The sequence below is a fragment of the Rousettus aegyptiacus genome, unplaced genomic scaffold (genome assembly GCF_014176215.1).
Source record: "Rousettus aegyptiacus isolate mRouAeg1 unplaced genomic scaffold, mRouAeg1.p scaffold_m13_p_17, whole genome shotgun sequence".
NCBI classification, from domain to species: Eukaryota; Metazoa; Chordata; class Mammalia; order Chiroptera; family Pteropodidae; genus Rousettus; species Rousettus aegyptiacus.
Genome location: NW_023416292.1, coordinates 9466954 through 9480897, shown reverse-complemented (window position 1 = coordinate 9480897; position 13944 = coordinate 9466954). Strand labels below are relative to the sequence as shown.

Here is a 13944-nt window from a genome sequence, read left to right as displayed (position 1 = left end):
ATCTGGCTTGTCCTTGGAGGCCCACCCCATCCTGCTGGCTGCACCAGCTGCCTAAGGGAGCACAACTGAGAAGAGTTTTGGCAATTATCCAGTTAATTTGATCAGTGGAGACAGCCAAACAAATAATCCAGGCCAAAAATGTCCAGATCAGCTGTCCACATGGATCAAATTCCACTTCACTGACGCAGTGCAGTCTCTGCCTCAGAGAACGGGCTCGACTGGAAACGCGTCCCGGTCCCCCGGCATCTCGGTGACACCAGCCTGGAGCAGGACTGGAAGCTTGGTCACGTTTCTCTGTGACACCCTCTCCATTCCCCGCTGGTGCCCTTCCCCCTCCAGGCATGGCCACCTCGATCCCTGGAGCTTGACCCCAGGGCTGGGGTCTTGGGCGGCTGTCAGGAGCTGCAGCGTTCTGGCGTCCGTCCCCTACTGAGTATTTGAAATTCATCAAGAAGAGACTTTCAACACCCGAAATGCCTCCAAAAATTAAAATTAAAAGAATACTAGTGTAACAGTAGACTTTCAAGAGCCCAACAAGCTGAGGTGCAGAAAGGTATTGAGGTGCAGAAAGGTGTGGTATAGGAGACCTTGTCCATACCCTGTGACCTAAACCATCTTAGAGGTCGCCCGCTCCTTAGTTCCCCAAAACCACTCTTATCTGGCTTTACCATGCCACTCTCCCTGCCCAGAGGATAACGTGTACCAAGTCCTCAGCATGACAGACGAAAACTTTCACAAAAAGGCCCCCAGACATCGAATATCAACTGTTTCACTGCATAAACAGAAAATCCAAAAGCTCAGAAGTTTAAAGGCATGGCTTTAATCTCTAACACAAACAGGGTGAGAGGCAGGCAGTCCACACGGAGAAAGACAGCACCCTGGATCCCCGTCTTCGCTGTGGTGGGCTCCAGCCTTGTTTCCTGCTAAGGTGCTGGTTCTGGAGCCACCGTAAAAAGCCAGCAAAGAAGGGGAGGGAGGAGGTAAATGGGAATAAGAGGTTCGAACTTCCAGTTGTAAATAAATAAGGCATGGGATGTAAACTACAGCACGGGGAGTATAGCCAATAATATCGTAATAACATCGTTCAGTGTCAGGCGGTTACTAGGCTTATCATAGTGACCTCTTCTTTAGGTATATAAACATCGAATAACTAAGGTATGTACCTGAAACTAATATAATATTGTATGTTAGCTATATTTTAATTTAAAAAAAAACTTTAAGAAAAAAAAAGCAACAAAGTTTCATATTATAGGATTCTCAATAAACTTAGATTGCAGGCCTGAGGCAGAGAGCACCTCCATCCTTGGCAAAGTAGTACGTCTTTCCTCATCTACCTCAGACTGGATGGCTCTCTTTCACAGGACTTTGCTAGAAGTGGAGAGAAGGAGACAGCAAACCAATACTTTGAATTTTCCTGCCATTTCCCCTAAAGCAAGAGCTTCAGTCAACTTCTGGTTTGCTTTCCCAGTTACAGCAGGAAACAAGGCAATCAAATGCTCTGCCAATGCATCATTAGGGTCTCCAGCTCTCCAGTTTGCAAAAATCTGAGTTCTACATATTTGCCTTCCCATATCCTCCACTCAGTCAATATTGCACTTTACATTCTGCTTCAACTACCTTCCATGTATCAAATTCTCATATCATTCAGGATGAGGTTCAGCTGCATATAACAGAAGCTAGAACATACGAGGGTTTATTCTCACATGTAAAAGAAGCCCAGAATTAGGCAGGACTGGAGGCTACCCAACGTCATCAGAGATCTAGGCTCCTTCTGTCTTTCTGCTCCAACATCCTACAGCAGGAAACTCCCATCTTTAAGGCTATCATGATACAAGACGATTGCTGGAAATCACATGATCAAGTCTAACTGCAAGGAATGTTGGGACATGTGGTCTTTTACACGAGAACGTCGCTTTCAGAAATAAAAAATCAATATTCTGTTACTTAGGTCAAAGGAGAGAATGATATTGAGGGTGACCACCAACAGCCTATGCTACAATTTGTTTGCATTTAATGCTCCACAACTATGGCCCAGCCCATATCTTAAATTTATAAACCCAAGTGCTTAGCACTATGCCTCTCACAAATTAAGAAATCAACAAATGTGCATGCAATTATCACTGAAATCCAAACTTCCATCAAGACTCTAACTTAGACTGAATCTCAAGGATAATTTTCATCAAATCACTGTGATCCTTTTTATTCTTTTTGAAGATGTTGTTTTTCTTCTCATCTACCCTCCTTAAACCAGCTTCTAGGGTTCCAATCAAGATCTAAGAGTGTCATTTGGAGACACGTTAGTCCAAGTGCAGTCTAAAGACAACAGCCTCTCTGCAAACTGCACATTAACTGTCACAAAGCTTAGACTTCCTCGAAGCAATGCTTTTATGTGCATTCTAGAGTCAGCTCCTTAGCTTTTCAGACCACCATGAGGAACCTCCCCTCTTGATGAGAAAATGGCAAGCAGGGAGAGACCCACACAAAGAAGAGCTGGAGCATATAGGCTCCTGTTAGTGCATCCAGCCTTCCCCAGGTGTTCTCACTGTAAGAGGCCCAATTGCAGATTCATTCCCAACATTAGGGATTGAGTCTCTAGACAGGTGTATCAGCAAACTACAACCAGTGGGCCAAATCTGGCCCACCACCTGTCTATGTAAATAAAGTTTTATTGCAACACAGCCTCACCTATTCATTACATACTGTCTATGGCTGTCTTTCTGCTATAAAGACAGAGCTCAGTAGTTGCAACAGAGGGCATATGACCTGCGAAACCTAAAATATTTACTGTCTGGTTCTTTACAGAAAAAGTTTGCCAACCCCTGCTCTAAGGGCATCAATGTGAACCATGAACATCAGCTAATGTAATGAACTCTACTGCAATGAATAACAAAAATAAGAAAAATCCCACAGGACTGGGAAACCCCATCCAGGAAGCAATTCTTTTCACGACCATTTTCTAATGAAAGGCAAAGAGCCACAAATCTTTGTAAACCATAAGTTTTTATCTTCTTTCGAGTTTTGATATACCACTGTCCTGGGAACAGCTATTAGGACTATTTAAAACACATAGAATAAACCAATTTTTCTATCACTGTGTCTGTTTGTAATAAGCATAGACAATGCACTACAGCATGGTTATGGAAAAGAGCGACGTAATTCTATGAATCAGTATTAGGACCTCATTAGCCACTGAGCCCAGGCTGATAACAGCTTATCATACCTTTCAGCCCAAAGAAAGCTCAGGTGGAAGGGAGAGAGAGAAAAGAGGGAATAAATAGTTAATTATGATAAACTGGTTTCCTTGGTAACTGTTTATAACCGCAATGATGTTGCTATATTTTTAATGATAAACACAAAGTTTTGATGTGAGATTATATCACACATACTGTCTCGATGCTGGTTCTACTCTAGCAAAAGTAGAGCCAGATACAAATGTGAAATTTTGTGAGGCTGAGAAAATTAGAGGAGCTTTCTCTAACCCCCACCCCAAACATCCGGTGTCAGTTTATTCTCTGGATACCAAAGGGTTCACGAATAAGGAAACAGATATTTATGGTGCTCGATGGCTCTGATGTGCCCATTCAAACCTCAGAGTTTTAATTACAGCATTTACTATTCTTCCTTCCCCACCTGGGGTGCCGACTGGCCATCCCTTTGACCAGTCCTGTGATTTGGAGAGGGACACTCAGCGAGTAATACATAAGGGACGGGCCACTCCAGTACGCTACCAGCCTTCTGAGTCAACCCTGGAATCACCAGATCATCTTATGAGATCCATTCTCCACTCGCATCTTTCAGGGATGTCTACACCCCAATTTGTGAGAATAACATTTTGGCTGAAATGTTTGGGTCCAATGGCAGATGCTGTAGATTAAACCACTAAACCCGTGTTGGCAACTATAGCTCATGTGCCAAATCCAGCTCACTGCCTGTTTTACTAAATAAAGTTTTATTGAAACACAGCCACGGTCATCTATTTATGTATCGTCTATGGCTACTTTTATGCTGCAACAGTAGGCAGAGACCATATGGCCCACAAAGCCTAAAATATTTACTCTCTTACCCTTTACTGAAAAAGTCTGCTGACCCCTTCATAAAACACCATTTTCTGCCCCCACCTATGCTTTGATTTCTTCTACTTTAGAGGCCAGAAAGCAAAATACTGAGCTTCAGCCTCTTCTATGGCTGTGTGTGAGTGTGGGGGCGGGGGAGGGGAGCATGTGAAAGTGTTCTGGCCAGCGAGATGCAGGTAGGAGTTTCTAGAGAGGTTTTCTCTTCCCCAAAGTCCTTCTTTCCTCTCCAAAAAAGAGAAAAGCCTAAGGAAAAGAACTCTGCTCTTTGCGATCCTTACTTCTCCCTTCTCTGCTGGGCGCCTTCTGCCGGGAACACAGACGCAACAGCCGGAGACGCAGCAGCCGTCTCGCAACCATGAAGACAGAGTCATCCCTGATGACGGCAGAGCTGGTGGACAGAGGAGACGGTCCTTGTTAACATCCTTGAGCAGGTGGCCAGCACTGGGTTATGTTCTAAGTACCTTCATACTTCTTGTTATGTGATGAAAATTAACCTCTTCCTCATTTACCTATTCTAGTAGTTTTCAAATACTCACAGCTGAACTGAATCCCAGCTAATCGAGGAGACAGAAAGAAAGTGTTGTCAGGGCCGGTGGCATGGCGCAGGGCTCGCAGGAGCCGGAGGCTCAGGATTGTGACTTGCAAGGTCCACCATGGAGTCAGATCAGATGCTGGAGGGGCAGACGCAGGTGGCAGAAAGTCAGCACTCTGAGTACGGCCTCACAGATAACGTCGAGAGGAGAGTGGAAAATGAGAAGATTAATTCAGAAAAATCGTCAAAACAGAACGTGGATCTCCGGTCTTTGCCAACTCATGCCTACCTGGATCAGTTGTGCTCTGCTTGCAAAGGAAAGACTACCAAATCCCATTAAATTTCTAGCATCATATCTTTAAAAAAAAAAGTCATCATTTAATGATCAAAACTGACTTATTGGGAAGAACAGAAGGATTTGGTTTCTACTGTAGATTTACACGATTGAGAGGCAGCTTTAATTGCCATGATTTCCCCTCTCCCATTTTGGAAATATGACAACTTTCAGGATGACCACTCATTACTGGAGTTACAGAAAAAAACACATTTCCCTTATTTTTTATTTAATCACCATACTTATTTAATGAGTGCATTCTTTGCAATTTTTTCTCAGGTTGTCCTTAACTTCGTTTTTAAAATGAACTTCCAAATACTGTTAAAATGTTTAAAAAATTAAAAAATAAATAAAATGGTGTCAGAGTCTAACAAGTTGAGTGAAGACGTAGAGGCCGAGTCCGGGCAAGAGTAAGAGTGAGATTAACTGACCAACTGAAGAAGCGGTATGTGCCTCGGGGAGACTACAAGGTCAAGAATGATTTGTCAGTCCCAGACGTGGGGCCACCGGAATACGTGGCCCCTGCTGTGATGACCCGGCTCTGAAGATGTTACGGAGCCAGGTGTACCCACCAGGACTTAAACACGTATGTGAGCTCCTACCTGGCACGCTGACCACATGTGTACCTATGGCATGGCAGTTGAGCTCAGAAGGAAAACAAAGAGTCTCTGGGGCCAGAATGACCAGGGTCGATCACATCTAACTGTGTGACTTTGGGTAAATTACTCCTCAGTGCCTCAATTCCTTCATCTGAAAAGGGAGGTAATCATAGCCACATACCTGAGTTGCTGTGAAGGGTAAATGACTTAAAAGCGTTTAGAACAGTGTCTCGCGTATGGTGCGTACAACATAAGCAGTAACGAATTTTCCACTCTTACAATGTAACTATGCCTAAAACTAAGTGTCTTGAAACAAACATCTCATTATACCCATGGTGTTCGAGGGTTAAGAATTTGGACAAGGCACAGGAGAGATGGTTTGTCTTTGCTCTATGATATCTGGGGCCTCATCTAGAAAAACACAAAGGCTGGGGGAAACTAGACAGCTGGAGGCTGGGCTGGTTGGAAGACTCACCCACTCACACGTCTGGCACCTGAGCTGGAAGGACTCAAAGATCAGGCAGGAGCGTCCACAGGCAGCTTCTCCACATGGCTCGCCTTCCTCACAGCTTGGTGGCTGCAGGGCAGTCAGACCCTTATGTGGTGCCGGAGCCAGCCGGCTAAAGTCGATCAGTACCTGAAAGAGGGGGGTGAAGCCTAAGAAAAAAGAAGAAAAGAAGACAGGAAAGCGCTTCGGGAGGGCATACAGTCACTGCTGCAGCCCCGAGTTTATTTAGCACAGCCTTTATATAAGTTTCTGGATACAATAGCAAAGCACAGGGTACAATATAGTAAAGCACAGGAAACAGTAGTAAGGTACAGAGTACAATGGCAAAGCACAAAGTACATTACCATAGGAATGCTGACATTTACATAAGTTCCTATACATCCTTCCCTCAAGGTAGAACATCCTTTTCTGGGCTGTAAAACATTCCACTATCTTAAAAGGGTTTCTTTATGATGCAAGTCTCCCCACCAGGGTCAGTAATGTTTAAGTTAACATCTTGCTTCCTTGAACCATTGTTAAGCAGTCTCAGCAGCTGCTCCATGGCTATCAGCTACCTGACTTCTTCAGTGCTCCAAAATGGCTCCCGACAATGTGGCAGCTTAGGGTTCCTAGCACAAGTACGCCAATGAACAAGGTGGACTGCATAGCCGCTTAGGACCCAGAATTAACAGTCACAGGACAACCACAAAATCACAATCACGAGCCCACCAATTTGAGGGGAGAGGAGTCAGATCCCACCTCCTGATGGAGGAGAGGCAAGACTGTACAGTAGAAGGCCATGTGGGATGGGAGATATTGTCATGGCATACTCACTTGTAATTTGAAATACATGGTTTTTTAAATGAAATTAATATAATCCTTTTATTAGATGTAAACTTATAAAGAGCTATTACTCTGCTTGTTAATGGTATCCATTGTTATAATCTGGTCCCCCTCAGGTCCCAAACGTGTAGATAATAACACATCATCTCAGTCACCCCAAGGAAGAGAACTTGAAGATTCATTTAAACTAATCTCCTAACTGCAAAACTATCTATAGTATACTTTAGAATTTTTAGTTTTCACTGATCAGCATTCCTTCTCACCCTTCTTCTTTTAGTTACCATGTCTTTTTTTTTTGTGCAAGGTGGGGGACTTCTTCCCACTCCTATATGGCCTGGTGGAGCTGTGAATCACAGTGAACACTGACCTTTAACCTTATTCTCCATCTCTCATGAGGAAGGCAGCAGGTAGGGGAGCGTGTGCACAGGCCCGGCTGGCCCAATCCGAGCATCTCATCTCTCTGCAGCTACTGACCCATCAGAATCCTTCCGAGAGGTTTCTGAACTGGAGGTCAGGGCTTCTCTCTCCTTTGGAGTGAGAGCTACGTGGGTGTGAACCCGGATTGTCGGCCACCATCTTCTGAGCTGCATGGAGGAAGCCAGGCTGCAGTGAGGAAAGAGGCCAACACCTGAGAGCAGGTGAGGCAAGTGGATTTCACAGATGCCCCCAGAGGGGAGGGCAACGTTGCGTTGTGGCCCCTGAGGGCAGGCCCCGCTGCTGCTCTGCCTGTCACTCCCCAGGCTGCTCCCTGTACACGGGAGACACGCCGCCTTCTCTTTTACAGTTAAGCTGGTTTGAGTTGGGTTTCTGTCACCCGCAAGTGATAAAGCTCTGACTAATCAAAACTAAATTGCTGATTTCATCACTCCTGGAAGTCTAAAAATAGGGTTGAGCCTTCTTATCCTGGTTTTCTGGGTCTTCTTTGCTTGAAGGCCGAGTACTGAACCAACTGACATCTTCGAGTCTTTCTCACCCTGAGAAATGTGATACAGGGAAAGGATTTTAAAGCCGCCACGTGACTCAGTGTGCCTGGGCCCAATTTACAGCTGGAGCTGTGAAGACAGGAAGCCCTAGAGTAATGCAGTGAAGAAAGAAAGTGCGAAATTTCTTTTCACCTGTGATGTTCTTCCACGTGCAGCGTAAACCCCCGCAGCACTATATTCCAGGGAGTGCTGGAAACCTTCGGCAAACATCTGGACGCCCGTGTCTTCCCCCTCAGCCCCCACCCCTTTGCTGCACCCACCCGCTCTGCACAAATGGCTCTCCTCGAACAGATTCCAGTTCTCAAACTTGATATCTCCGTGGTCCAGGGCTGGTACCTTGGCATACAACAAGCCGGAGGTGAAGCTTATTCACAAAAGCGGGGGAGGGAAGCTTTTAAAATAATTTACCATCTGTCAGTCGTTTGGGTGCAAGTCTCAAACACACACACACACACACAGCCCAGAGTACACACACACACACACACACACACACACACACACAGAGACACACTCTTGCATGGGACACACTGCAGAGGGCAATCCACTGCCACTCACAGCCAAAGTCTGGCCTGCAATAGACACGCCCATGAAAGCCCCCCTCCTCACCCCCCCCCCCAGTAATCATCAGAGGCCAGAGAAGAAAACACTGTCCCCAGAGGCCTTCTCATTCCTGGAACTGTGTGGGGGTGTCTTCACATGCACGGCCGAATGAGAATTAAGAATGACCACAAATACTCATCACGACCAGAGTAGCTCGCCAGTCCGTCCAGTGCAGTGCTACGCCCCTCACCACCAGCCCTGGAAACCCCGGAGGAGGACGCCGGCACAGCAGAGCCAGCCCGGTGGCGTCTGGACCCCGGCCTGAATCCTGGCTTGGCTCCCCTGTCTCCTGAACTTGCTCCTACCCACAAATGGAGCCGACTTTGGTGTGGCCCAGTCGAATGTTGGCAAAATAATTCAAAGTGCAAGCCCGACAGATGTAACAAAACGGCACTTTCTTTGATGTCTGTGCTTCGCATGGGCCAGACCAGGAGCGGCCCCGGAGGGATCACCATTGTGGTTGACAAGGAGCCAGAGGCCTGCCTGCTGGCCCTGGCCCAGCCCCCTACAGGCCATCAGACCTCGGGTGCACCCCCTGACTGCCCCAGGAGTGATGTTGCACCAGAAAATGAACAGTTTGGACGAGTGCATCTCCAAGCCTTCCACTTCCAGCGTTGTGTGATTCTAGGATCCATAGAACCACCCCCAATTTGCCAGTCATTCTACCCTCCTTTCCTCCTTTCCCCTTTCTCCCCTCCCAAGGGCATCTAGGGAGGCCCAGAAGACCGTGGGACTATGCGCCGGGCTTAGGGCTCTGAAGAACCCAGCAGGAAGGAGATGGGGTAGGCGTGCAACACTTGGGAACCAGCAAGGAAAGGCATTTGTCGCCAGCCACGGCTCCAAGCAGGCACAGAGGCTCAGCTTTTGGGCGGTGGTCTCCTAAGAATCACCCGGGAAGCTTATTTAAATATGTGTATTCCTGGATCCCACAGGGTCTGAGAATGAGGAATCTTCATTTTAAACAGTAACTGCAGGCCATCCTGATGCAGGTGGTCTGTGGGCGGTAGGCTGAGCACCCTGTGGGAGGTGATCATGACCCTCCTAGCCCTTGGTCCTGGCCCCTGCTTCCTGCCCATCCTTGTCCTGTTGCTCACAACAGTCTGGGTAACCAAAAGCCACAGGCCTAGAAAACGGTCAAAGCATCATGCCCGGGTCTGAGAACCAGGATGTCACGGGTCGCAGATGGACACAGGGAGCAGCGCTGTTTCCAAAGATGAGTGCAGAGGACATCTGCCCCAGACAGGCCCTGGGTCCTCAGACAGGGGGTGGCTGAAAGCAGGCCGCCCCAAGCTGGGTCGACAGTTTCTGGGAACGGCAGCTTCTATGACAGTAATGGAGCAGGAGAAGGAAGCACATGTGATCACAGTGTCACCTAAAGGAAGTTTTTCCATGGGTCACAAAACGCAAGAGCGACCTTTGAAAGCGCTTTTCAACCACGAGAATCTATGATGCTAAACGCATCGGTCTATGTTAATAAAATAGGAAAACAGAAACCGAGTATCGATTGGAGGCCTATAAAAACCCCCAGCACACCTTGCCCCATTTTTATTCTGTGCATCACTCTTACTGCAGATTACTTGCCAGCGGGCTCGCTTCTCCACGGGGACGGCAAGCTCTAAGAATTCAGGGGCATCGTCTGCTGCAGCTCCATCCCCCGCTCCTGGCCCACTGTCCCGCACATATCAAGGGCTGACCTGTATTGAGTATTTGCTGTGTGTAGGTACTATTCTAAATACTTTATTCACATTATCTCATTTAATTTTCATAAAAATCTTATGAGATGAGTACTATTTAAAAACTAGTTCACGGATAGGGAAACTGAGCCGGAAGATGGTTGACTTGTCCGGGGTTACACGGTTAACAGGCGGCAGAGCCAGGAATGGACCCAGGCAGGCTGGCTCTCAGAAATCTCTGCCCTTACATACTGAGCCGTGCCAAATCTCTGCCTCCTGAACCATAAGAAAAAAACCACCAATCTCCTCACATAAAAAAAAAAAAAAACAGATAATAAAAAACAAGACCTAAAGTGTCCTACCTCTGGCCCCAGCCTGGGATAGCATTTGGTATTAATAAACGCAATGCTTAGCATGCCAGTATCTGTATTTCGATGATCACTTCTCCCTAAGAAGATAGGGTAGATATTTGAATCACATCTTCAGAGCTAAGACTCACAAAAGCAATGCCGTCTCCACCATCGAAGAACAGAGTGTTTGCCAAAACCCGATCCTAGCTCCTGCCTGCACCCTCAGGGCTCTAGAAGCCATTTCGGGAAGTTTAGAAGAGCCCTCTGACAGTTTCCCCATATCAAGGCTACAGAGATCTCACGGTCCCTTCACTCAGCACCAAACCACACTGTCAAAACGCACATTTATAGCCACTGTGCCATTCAATTCCAGGCGCCGGACGACACTGCCTCAGAACGACATCCCCACCGAAACACCCTTCCGTCTCCATAACCGTCATCTAAACTCTCACGGAGTCTGCTGTATTTTTTAGCCAGTTACTACTTTTCAAGACAAAGAATTACACAGATGCCCCTTCCGCCGAGCAAATCATACCTTTGTTGCATTGGCTCCAAAGTTACCCTTGCTGAATTCTCAAAATCGCTGCCTGTTAGCAATATTTCAGGATTTGGTTAGCAAATCTCTACTTGACCAATGGAAACCCTCTGTGCTTTTATAGACTGCATTCGTGTCTCCATTTGGCATTTAATTTTTCCTGCTGTCAAGTCCTCAACTTCTAAATTCGTTTCATATGTCTGTACTACAATCTGGCAAGAACCTTAAAAATGCCGAAAACTTTTGGCCCTCATAATTCTACTTCTAAGAATTGATCTATGGACATAATCAGAAATTCCCTTGAAGGACTGAGTAGAAACCACTCCGTTGTAAAAATAAATATGTAATTAATTTATTACATATAATCTTAAATAAACTAAATCTAAATAATATGAGTAGTCAAATACGATTTTGTAGACCCATAAATTGCTGTATTGTACAGTCATGAAAATGTTTCAAAAAATATTTAATGACAAAGAAACATACCAAATAGGATGCAAATGTATATAAATGGGTAGATAAATACCAATTTTGCTATACGTATTTTGTATACATAAAGGACAGAAATGAAATACAAGAAAATGTTAAATCCTGTTCCCTCTGGGTGGTAGAATAATATATAATCTAATTTCTTTTTGCCTTGAATATTTTTCCAAATTTCCTATAATGAATACATATTATTTTTATAATCTGAAAATAAAAGTGTTTTTAAAAACCATTCCAACTCTTTAATTAATTCAGCTGTCCTTTCCTGGATCTTCTCCAGCTCCATTATGTCATTCTTAAGAAGCAATAGCCAATATGGCACAGGATTTCCCAGGTGTCCACTTTTGGGAAATCTGATTTCTAACTCTCAGAGGCAGCTCCTTCCCCCTCTCTCTCTCTCTCTCTCTCTCTCTCTCTCTCTCCCTCTCTCTCTCTCTCTCTCCCTCTCTCTCTCACACACACACACACACACACACACACACACACACACACACATTCAGCCACATCTGCCCTAGAAGTGTCCATCTATTTACCAGGACCCTTACATACTCTATTGCTGATAAAAAAAGAATGCTCTATTTGCACCAGATCAAAATATTACAGTACCAGGTAGCTGTACATGCATATCATAAAAAAGAAATAACAGTCAATTCTGATTGCAAAGCTACAAAACTGATCTCTGATTTACTTTCCATCCACATGTGATCCTAGAGATGTAAAACTTTAATCACGGAAAGAGAGAAAAAGGGAAAGGGGAGGGAGCAGGAAGAAAGAGGAAGAAGGAGAAAGAAGCAGAGCACCGAGGAGAAGAACTTCGAGTCATAATGCCATCCACAAGCTTAGGGCAAGGGAACAGATTTCAGGATCAAGGTTTCAGCCAGGCAGAATGAAGTAACACACTATCTCATCGCTTTCTATGGGTGGGCCTAGATCCACACCTCCCCAGTTACCCAGATCCCAAATCTCTGGGGACATAGAGTAGTCGGCCCACCCAGAGGTCAGCCAGGAATCCTTACCTAGAGGATTTGAGTGAGGGCGGGGTATAGAGTCATAACCTTCAATATGAAAACAGTCTAATAATCAACATAAATGTTTATCTTTCCCATGATGAGATTCTCTGTCTCTGGGGACAGAACTGTTAATATTACCATGTTTTATCACATGCTCATAGCCGGGACAAGTTCGTTCATCACTGCCAGGTCCAGTGGGACAGCTAACTCTAAGCAACTTTATTACAAAGGACAAGAGGCCTGTTTTCCAATTTATTTTTAAATACTTAAATACAGTACCATTTTGGTTCCCATGTGGTCTGTGTTTTTGCGTTTGCTAAGGTTTTCAGGTTTACAACTTTAGGGTCACACAGAAAAAGACTGCGAATTACCTAGGAGATCCCCTTTCTGTCTTTAGGACCTGGTGGCCAATCTGTGCTCCTTCGAAGGGTCTGATGAGCCTTAGCATTTGCTATCAGCCTGAGTCTGCCTGCTGCAACTATTGTAAGCCGGCAAAGTGTCCAGAAACTTGGAGAAACCTGGGGCGGGGAAAACAAGTTTGTCACATAAGCATCTTGATAATGCTCCCAAGCATCATACAGCTTAAACCCATCGTACCTCCCTTTGCCAGCCCGGATCATCCCAGTGGTAATGCGTTACCCTCCTACAGGTCAGCCGAGGTGGTGACAAATGGCACAGGACGTGGGCAGAGGGTCAGGGGAAAAACACACCCACGAGACCTGCCTCTGGTTAAATCTTTTCTAAGCGAATAGAAAATGTGTTGTATCCATGAGCACGTGAGGATAGTTGCCAAAGAAAGCCAAAGCAATCCTCCATCCTGATGTGAGAAGAATCTAGGAATGACGATGGGTATGTGGTGGTGTCAACACCTATGTTTTCTTACAACCTTCCAACAAATTCACGCGCCTATTCGCTCCTTCATTCCATTCAAGGAGCATTTATTACGCACTTTTTTGCCAGACACTGTGCTAAGTGCTTTAAAGGTGTTATCTCATTTCATCCTTTCACAAGCCTGCCTGATAGGATTTATCGATATATAAAGGAGGGAGAGAAGCAAAGAGCTATAGCTTTTCCATTCTCCCCAAAAGAATTGCTATGGAGCAGCTGAGAAAAGCTAGAGCCATTCCTGCTGCATCTGCGGGGAATACTTCAGCTGCAAGTGATGGAAATGCCAACTCCAATCGCCTTAGACAATATGGGATGCATTATTTTTCACAGCAGAACACCCAGAGATGGGGTGAGCTCAGGATGGGTAGAATCGGCAGCTTAATAATGCCAAGTCTCATCTTCATGTCTCTTTTCTGCCACCCTTGGGTGTTGGCCTCATCCTCGAGATGACAGAACGATGGCTGCCATAGCCAGATAGTTTTTCTTCTAACAGCAAGAACAACTTCTGTAGAAGCATCTTTGGAAGACTTCTCCCTGTGTCTCCTAAGCCA

General features: G+C 45.5%; 1 pseudogene; it reads left to right on the top strand.

Moving 5' to 3' along the window:
• The first annotated feature begins 4726 nt into the window (after nucleotides 1–4726).
• LOC118612972 lies at nucleotides 4727–5000 on the top strand (annotated as a pseudogene).
• The last annotated feature ends 8944 nt before the right edge of the window (nucleotides 5001–13944 follow it).